Genomic DNA, 9,001 nt, shown 5'->3' with positions numbered 1-9,001 from the left:
ATACAGTATAAACAAAGTCAAATGAACAATGAACAGAGATCAATAACTAAAATGAAGCAAATAAAAACAGAAGAATTGTCACATGATATGTAAATGTCCTTTAAAAATCACTATGTCTGACCAGCTCTTAAATCACACACACTTTCACACATGTAGACACAATCATTCTGTAGCTAACAAGGGAAGGGTGAGATGTGTGTGCATAATTCATGTGTGTGGGCAGGTGTCACAGCATTCTGACAAGAGAATTCTAGTGAATTCTAGTGACTAAAAGTCACATAACTTCAAATTAACACTGATGACAAATAAGATGGTGATCCTTTGTTCTGACCCTCACCCATTGATGCAATTAATCTATGATGAGTACAGCTACATGCCAGCAGAGTAATCATGAAATAATAGTGCTTTTTTCTAGCTAATGCATGTTACATTTTATGTGGCAAACAAATAATGCAGTTTGGAGACACATATCTCTATGGAAACAGAAATGTGATTTTGCGGTGTATACTATTGCCTGAGGTCATCAAACTGAAGTGCAGGTTAATGTTTGGCTTGATAATCTCTTTGATGTGTGAAAGTGCTATTCAAGTAAATGGGTCAATATAGCCACGGCAATAATTACAGTCCTCTGTGAAGAAAAAAGGTAATGCACTGCAGTAATAGATAAAACACCTCTCTCACTCTCTTCCTAATATTAGGAATAATCAGGGAATGTAAAAATAACTGCTTTAAAACTATTATTTATGTGGTCACGCAAATCTAAAATAAAAGAAAATATATGATTTTGGTGTCAGTAATTATTTTAATTCAAATTATATCTTAATTTACTCTACACCATTCCAGCATTTTGGGTCAGTAATATGTTTTTTTAGTTTCTTACATTAATGTTGTGAGAAAATATTACATTTCTAAATAACTATTTTCTATTTTAATATATTTTTAAATGTATTTTATTCTCGTGATGGCAAAGCTGAACTTTCAGCATCATTACTCCAGTCTTCAAAATATGCTGATTTGGTGCTTTATTATCAATTTTGAAAGCAGTTTTGCTGCTTATTATTTTTTTAAAACATTTTTCATGATTCTTTGTTGAATAGAAAGTTCATACAGCATTTATTTAAAATAAAATTAATTTATTTATTACATTTTTGTAACATTAAAAAAGTATTCACTGTTACTTTTGAGCAATTTAATGTGTCCTTGCTAAATAAAAGTAGTAATTCTATTTATTAAGTATTAAAGTGAGAAAAAAAACTGACACCAAACCTGTGGTATATGTCTGTTTCACTAATGTTAAACTAATAACAATTTTAGAAGAAAGAAGGAAAAGTATTTTCTGTTTTCAGCTGGACTACATAGTCCTATAATGTGAGTGGGTAATAAAGTATAAAAGATGTGTGGTTGTTAGGAAACAAAATGATGCAAACAACACAGTCCATCTGTAAATGTCAGTAATGCTGCTAAGCTGGTCCCTGCAACCCTCACAGAGTTGTGTGAGAAAGGATGGAGCCAGACTCCCACAACATATCATTGAGCCACACAACAGGTGGGCTACTGCTCGTCGGGACAGGAATTACATTAAGGTTGTAAAACAACTGCTCCTACACAAATCACACTCTCTTTCTTTCTCTCCTTTCTACTGACTGTTCTGAGCTGTGACATGAAGCACAGCAGAAAAAGAAAAATATAAGTCATTTGTGTTTTAAAGAGCCCTCCAATATATAAATTGCAATAATATTTCACAATATTACTGTTTTTACTGTATTTTGATCAAATAAATGCAGCTTTGGTAAGCATAAGACACTTTCAAGAACCTAAAAAAAAACTTACAAACCCATAACTTTTGAATAGCTGTGTATTTTCCTTGCAAAAAAAATAAATAAAATAAATTAATTAATAAAAATATATATATATACGTATATAACAATACATAACTTTTGAACTACCATTGATGGAAAACGTTTTTGCACTCAAACAGTGTAGTTACAGCACCCAGCAGGAGCTAACAGGGACATACAAATCAGTTAAACCATGTCACCCTGGATGAGATCAAATTATACAAAGCTTAGAAAAAAAAAAACACTGTGCTGCTTTGTCATTGTTTGCACATCCCATGTGAACAGGAAATGTAATAGCTCTTATCTACTCAGTTAGAGATACCGATAACGGTATGCAATTAGATAAATGTAGCGTTATGAATGAGGCATGAAATTACCCTCCCCAAGGGACAAATTAGTAAAACCTGGCAGCCAGCTTCTACCATAATAGCTACTTCGAAGTTGCAGTGGACTAGGCTTCATTAGGCATGACATAATCAGGGATGCTTTAATGCAATGTTTTTTGCACAAACAAACTTAGCACTGGAAACCATGTGTTGTTCTGGCAATAACAAACTTCTATGGGGCAACAGAGTTTCCTTCAAATGTTTGTGCCATTAAACCAGATGTGATATTATTAAGCTATAAACATAACTTGCTCAGTAAGATTCTCTTTAGGTTTTCTTTGTCATGAATTAAACCAACACACTGTTATGGCAATTCATAACTATTTTACATGTTGGTGAATTGGTGGCTAATTTGTATGAATTTGTACGTTCTCATTCATACATTTTGTTCAACCCCACTGCTAATTATATTTAGGGGTGGATCTTCAAGCTTATTTTTACCTTAAAAAAAGTTTACATTTTCATAGTGAATCATATCAAAAGAATTCATCACAATCACTTTTTCTCACAAGATCAAGTTGGAAAAACAGACTGCAGAAGACAGTTTATGCTAAAGTCCACTATATCACCACTTGAGGCAGCCTTGAGAATGCAACATTTACTTGCATTGCATTATGACAGTGATACATTTCTGAACACAAGAGCAGACAAAATTGAGTTTGTGTTGCTAAAAGCATCTGCAATCACGTACTTGCATAGAGTAGGCCTTTGTTTTGTGCTTAAATCTCCATGTGTGCCACTCCACCAAAACCGAAGAGGCTTTTACTATGCACTACCCACGCAAATCTTTTGTTCTTTACTATCTTCAAAAGATATTAAGCATGTTCAAATGAGGTGTTTTATAAAAGGCTATGCAATTACTGTAAAGGGAGCACTGGAATGTAGGAGACATGTAGGAGCCATACGATGGATCTATTTTTAGTTGGTTGCAAGGAGTTAGTTACCATAGATTTCCTCTTTCTCTGTGCCTCTTTTTCTCTCACACGTACACACTCCATCTCTCATTGTCGTAGAGTCCACCGTTTGTTGCTATGGAGACAGCCCCCGTTATCCCACGCTTGGTTTTGTATTCTGAACAACCCTTTAGCAGGTGGGGGATCCGAGGAGACCAGATCTGCTGATGGGTATGTATACCAATCACAAGATCATACCTCACAGTGCCACCCTGCTTATGTACCTTTAATGTAAAAATGCTTTTCTCACTGGGCTGTTCGGTTTCAGACACAGCCTGTATTAATAATATGACATGGCCTCTCATGCTGCATTGCTTAATTTAAAAAGCTGTGAAAAAAGCTGTCACTGTGGCGCACTTTTGTACCTTTTAGATACTAATATGTACAATTTAGGTACTAATATGCCTTTAAGAGACGAATATGGACTTTTTAGGTACAAATGGGTAACTTCTGAAAAGGTACCGCCCAGTGACAGCTTTTGTACCTTGTTTTCTGTGTGTAATAGGCCACGCACACTTAAGGCAATAAAGTAATATTTTAATATACAGAAATGTCAGTGGTCGACATTTATCTCCTACCGTTTAAATACTGTAATAATAGACCTCAGTTAATAATAATCTCATACATTTTGGGTATTTATGTGAGCTAAAAATGTCCTGCAACACGTGAGAGTACAAATCAGAATTGTTATAAAAGAGAGCTTGATCGGAAGAAGTAATTTGCATAAAAAATGTGTAAACCATATCCATATAAGGCCTTTCCGTACAATCTCACATCTTTCTTTTTTTGACTCTCTTCTAATGTTCAATTAAGTGCCAATTTTCAAAACCAGTTAAAACACACACATTCACATTTTATACAGGCCTAGACTACACACAATCGTGTTTCAGACTCATCCGCTGTGCATTCACATATTGACCTTACTCAGATTAGAAGCCATATTGAATTTGACACAGATGAAAACATGGCTGTGAGTAATAGACTTGCAGGATTTACAGTGGCACACACTGTATAAAGGTCCTACATCATGTAATTTTTACAACTCACAACTTTCAAAATTGTTTTATTGAGTTTTTGTCCACTGATTGTTTTTCTTCAGCTGAGCAGTTGTTAACAACAGTATAACCCTTGAACACACTGTACTTCTATCCTTCATCCTTTTATCCCTCGTTTTCTTTCCTGTCAAAATATGGTGCTCCTCTGTGAGGGGCCGTATAGGCCATAATTATCGAAAAACCTCTTACAAACACATACACGAGTGAAAACATTCATCAACCTTAGTGAAATTCATTCATACACATAACTGAAAAACCTCTTACATACATGAGTGAAAACATTCAACAACCTTAGTGAAATTCATTCATACACAGCTGAAATGAGAGAAGATTTCAGTAGTCGATGAGAGCTAATTTCACTTGAAACGGAAGCCATGTCCACATTTCCGTTTAATTTGGCGCCGGCACGTGTCTCACAAAATCGTTTGGCAATGGCAGATAATCCAAACGAGTTGTCTGAGGCTATTAATATTTTAAACAATATTTTACAAATTATGCAGCACTCTTGTTATACGAATGATAATAATTACACCAAAAACATGGTTGCAACACATTTACTATAATACAACCATGGTTAATTTTCTTAAGTGTTTTAGCAGTTATATCAGTACGACTTTAGTGAAGGAGACTGAATGCTATGTAATGAATATTTGCAGCTTCTCAGACACAGAACAGTTTTTTTTTTTACTACATTTTTTCTGTGGTAATTTGCGTTTGTTTACACTGTGCTTCTGAGCATGTTCCAAAACATGGTGGAATGCAACGCTCTGACGTAGATTCCCATTTTCTATATGAGAGTTGGTCCCCCATGTTCAAGACAAGGTTACGGCCTTGCTCTTAAATGACTATTTGATCAATTATTTTATATTATAATGTGCTGTCTTAGTGCAAGTCTATTGTGTGTGTGTTGTTTGGCAGCGTGACTCCTTTTGTGGTGACAACGGGAAAGATGACAGTACAGACTCTGAGTCAGTAACTGAGATAACACCTCTAGAACATTGCCACAGGACCACTGAATTATGTTCCCCACCTATTGCTGAGCCTGTTCCTACACAACCTTCTACATTACTCTCATACTCAACAGTGCCTTGCAGTTCATGGGCAACTACACCATCCACTTCACCAGGGCATTCTCTTGAACAGGCTTCAACATCTTCAGCTCCAAATACAGTGAACTATGAGATAACAAGCCATGATGATTACAGTGCCTATCTGTCAGTGATGACCTCCTTCTCAGACTTTTCATCAGATGATGAAGATCTTAACCAGGCAATTCTTGCCAGCATTGAAACACATCGGTAAGTACATCATAAGTATCAACTAACTATGCTGTTGTGAGTTATATTAATCAGGGATAAGCCACAGCTAGCTGTGCATTAAAGAACTGCCTGATGTGAAGCGGATGGTGGTTGCCTCTGCAAATTGTATTAAAATTGGTTAATGCACATCTAGTCATGGATTATCGCGCTTATACCATGGTCATTTGCCAACATTGACAAGTTGAAACTTATTGATGTTTGTAGTGCAATATTTGACCGGAAGGGTAAAATTGACGGTTATTTTTTATCAGTTACGGCTCATTACATCCAGCAGATCTAGCATTAGATCTGAACTGACTTGAAACTACCTGTGTAAAAAAAATGTTTTATTGCACACCTTCCAGCCAGTCGGAATGGAGTATTCAGACAGACCATGGTATAATTGCATTGAGCACTGTCTACAAATCATAGCATCACAGAGTTCCATACCTGCTCAAGTGCTTTTCAGAGTTGTGGTTGAACATTTATTGTTAACTTTATTTTTTCTTTCAAATTGTGTTGATAGAAACTTTGAGGAAGTTCCTGTTAAGAATATTCTTTTGGACCTGGCCTCCAACATAAACTACAATTCACACTGCAGGTTTAACATAAACTGCTCAGCAGTGCTTGAAGGAGCTATTCGAGGTTTTACCCGAATCAACTATAACCCCTGAAATGCAATCTCAGTTAAATTCTCAGATGACACTGGGAGGCATGAGGAAGCAGTGGACTTAGGGGGACCACGCAGAGAGTTTTTAAGGCTCCTCATGCAAGCCTTAAAAGACAGTTCAATGTTCGAAGGCAATGAGCAATCACAAAATCTTGCTCTTGATAGTTGTGGTATGTTTTTTTTTCCTTTTTTACTATTGATAAAAAAAAAATCATGTCAATTACTAAAAATGCATTACTTGACTCTTCTTGACATGATATACTGCCATTGAGTTAGTAGGTGTTACAGCAGGTGCTGTAAACCTAATCAAGATTACTGATTAGGTTTACAGTTTAACAGGTTTGCTGTTGAACTGTGAATTTTCTTTCTTGTCCTAAATGTAATTTTTTTTTTCTTCAGCATTAAGAAAGAACCGCTATTACATTGCGGGACAAGCAATTGCTGTAAGTTTAGTCCGTGGGGGGCCTGCTCCAGGATTTCTATCACAGGTACTGTTCTCCTGTTTGGTCAATGGCCCGGAGTCCGCAAAACCCACACTGGATGACATTTCAGATTCTTGTTTAAATGAGAAGGTCAAAAAGGTATTTTGAGCTTTGCCATCATTTCAGAAGGTTATTATTATTAATATTTTTTGTTTTTGTTCTTCTTCTTATTATTATTATTGTTGCTGTTGTTATTATTGTTATTTTGTGCTTTCGCCCCATTTTATGTCATGAGCCAGCTCCTCTAACTGCAGACGTACTTGAAGGGCTTTTTGAGATTCGCCTGTCACAAAAGGGTAGCAATAAGAGGGTGCAAGAAGAGGTCGTTGTTCCCTTTTGGCGAGATTATATTCAGGACATGGAAGGTGGGTTATAATTCTATTTATTGATTATAATACAATATTTATTAATGGGTTAGTTAACAGAAAAATTTAAATTGTGGCTTAATTTACTCTCGAAACACACAGCGTCTCCCTGCCATGCTGCATCAACACTACTGCTGTTCCTGAAACCACGCCGCCTTTCTTTGCATGAATATTTGGGTGGCATTACGCAAATATTTCCACATCCTGGCGTAGAGATGTGGGGGTGTGTTTGAACGAGGCGTTTTAGCCCGGGTCTGGATCAGCCTTCTCTTTTAGATAGAATAAATCCTTTTGTGGGAGACTTTGAGCTTTGTAACTCTGCAGATCTTATACATGCACAAATAGCTACATAACACACTAAAGAAAAGGAAAAATAGAAATCGCATCATATGACCCCTTTAAGATTTGTACTTATGGAAATTACTAAAGTAGTCAAACCTGTTCATTAAAATGAGGGTGTCCCAATACTATTGGCAATATAGTGTATGTTACTGTGCAGCACTGTAATTGTGGGTAATGCACATGTTAAACTCAGATTTCAAGCTTTGTAATTTTTTCCTGTTATTGTCCTTACAGATGAAGAAGGGCCAGCAAAATTGGAGAAGATTTTGGCTTTTGCAACTGGTGCAAGTTGTGCTCCACCAGTTGGCTTCTCACCACAGCCTACAATCAAATTCTTGCATAAGGAAGATTCTAAGTCAGCAGTGATATGAAGGTTTCCAATGGCAAACACTTGCGAAGCGTGCAACCTCAATATTCTCCATTCCATGGTCACAACGTACTCTAGATGGTAATCCAAAAGTTTGCACACCAACACGAAACAGAGACAGAACACTGGTAGCTCTATTGTTGTCAAGACATTCAAGATAGATTATTGTTCGGCTGTAACCATCGACACAGCCATGGAACACCATTCTCCACCTCACAAGCTTATGGTTTCCATCAATGTGCTTGCTGATAATGGAAAAACACAAAGATAATGCTTTTATTATATCAAAGCTATAATATTATGCAAAACACCAAGTATAATTATTTAAATAGTTCACCCAAAAATGAAAATTCTGTGGAAGCTTGTTTTCACCATAGGGGAAAAAAATTTAAAAGATAATTGTGACCCTATTTTTTGTTTTGTTTTTTCTGAGAGAAAAAAATATTTTTTTTTCTTAAAATTTCAAGTTGATATCTAGCAATTCTGAGAAAAAAAAGAGAATTATGAGAGAAAGTGGTGGAAACAATCTTCCATATATTGCAGTTCCAAAAAAATTAACATAGTATAGTGCTGTCACGATATCCAAATTTCCACTACACGATTATCGTGGCCAGAAAAAAATTAACAATACCGATATATTGCAATATCTATAGAAAAATAAATAAATAATGCTTTCATATTTATTCTTTTTTTTCCCCAGAATAAAAGTAGCATAAAAAGAACAATTAAACTTAATGTAAACAGTTTGAAATAACCCTCTGTGAACTGATATGGCCTCTTATGAATGTGTTCTACTTAACCCATGCAGGCCTGGCTTTTGCCAGAGTGCTCACTGAAAATCCGTAGTGGCATTGTTCAGGATTGGTGACATCCTTCCCCTCAAAATATTTAACAAACTAGGTCAAAAATGCAGTGTTATGACTAACTTACAACTTTTAACTATTACAACTAAATTGTTCAAACATTGCATGGTGTTTATGTAGGGCACTGATATCAGCCCTTATTGTAATTTTGAATGCACCCTGAAACATAACAGAGAAATAGCGACTCTAATTGGGCAGAAGGTGCAACAGGGTCATCAGTAGGGGTTCATCTGGCATTTTCTTTTTTTATATGCATAGTTTACAGGACAAACTGCGCATTTCACCCAAAATTGTTTGGTGTGATATGATTCCAAATTTAGGGGGGGCCAAAGGGGGGGCCAAGCTTGTTGGCAGGGGGGCACTGGCCCCCCCTGGCCCCCCC

At 36.2% G+C, this 9,001-nt stretch overlaps 1 long non-coding RNA gene across 1 annotated transcript; it reads left to right on the top strand.

Moving 5' to 3' along the window:
- The first annotated feature begins 5,035 nt into the window (after nt 1–5,035).
- LOC107693790 (uncharacterized) lies at nt 5,036–6,820 on the top strand. The gene is made up of 3 exons (XR_001634790.1): nt 5,036–5,530; nt 6,057–6,370; nt 6,600–6,820. It is a non-coding gene; the product is annotated as an uncharacterized LOC107693790 (long non-coding RNA).
- The last annotated feature ends 2,181 nt before the right edge of the window (nt 6,821–9,001 follow it).

Source organism: Sinocyclocheilus anshuiensis, unplaced genomic scaffold (assembly GCF_001515605.1).
Source record: "Sinocyclocheilus anshuiensis isolate Anshui unplaced genomic scaffold, SAMN03320099.WGS_v1.1 scaffold2284, whole genome shotgun sequence".
NCBI lineage: Eukaryota > Metazoa > Chordata > Actinopteri > Cypriniformes > Cyprinidae > Sinocyclocheilus > Sinocyclocheilus anshuiensis.
This window is presented reverse-complemented; position numbering and strand designations above follow the sequence as displayed.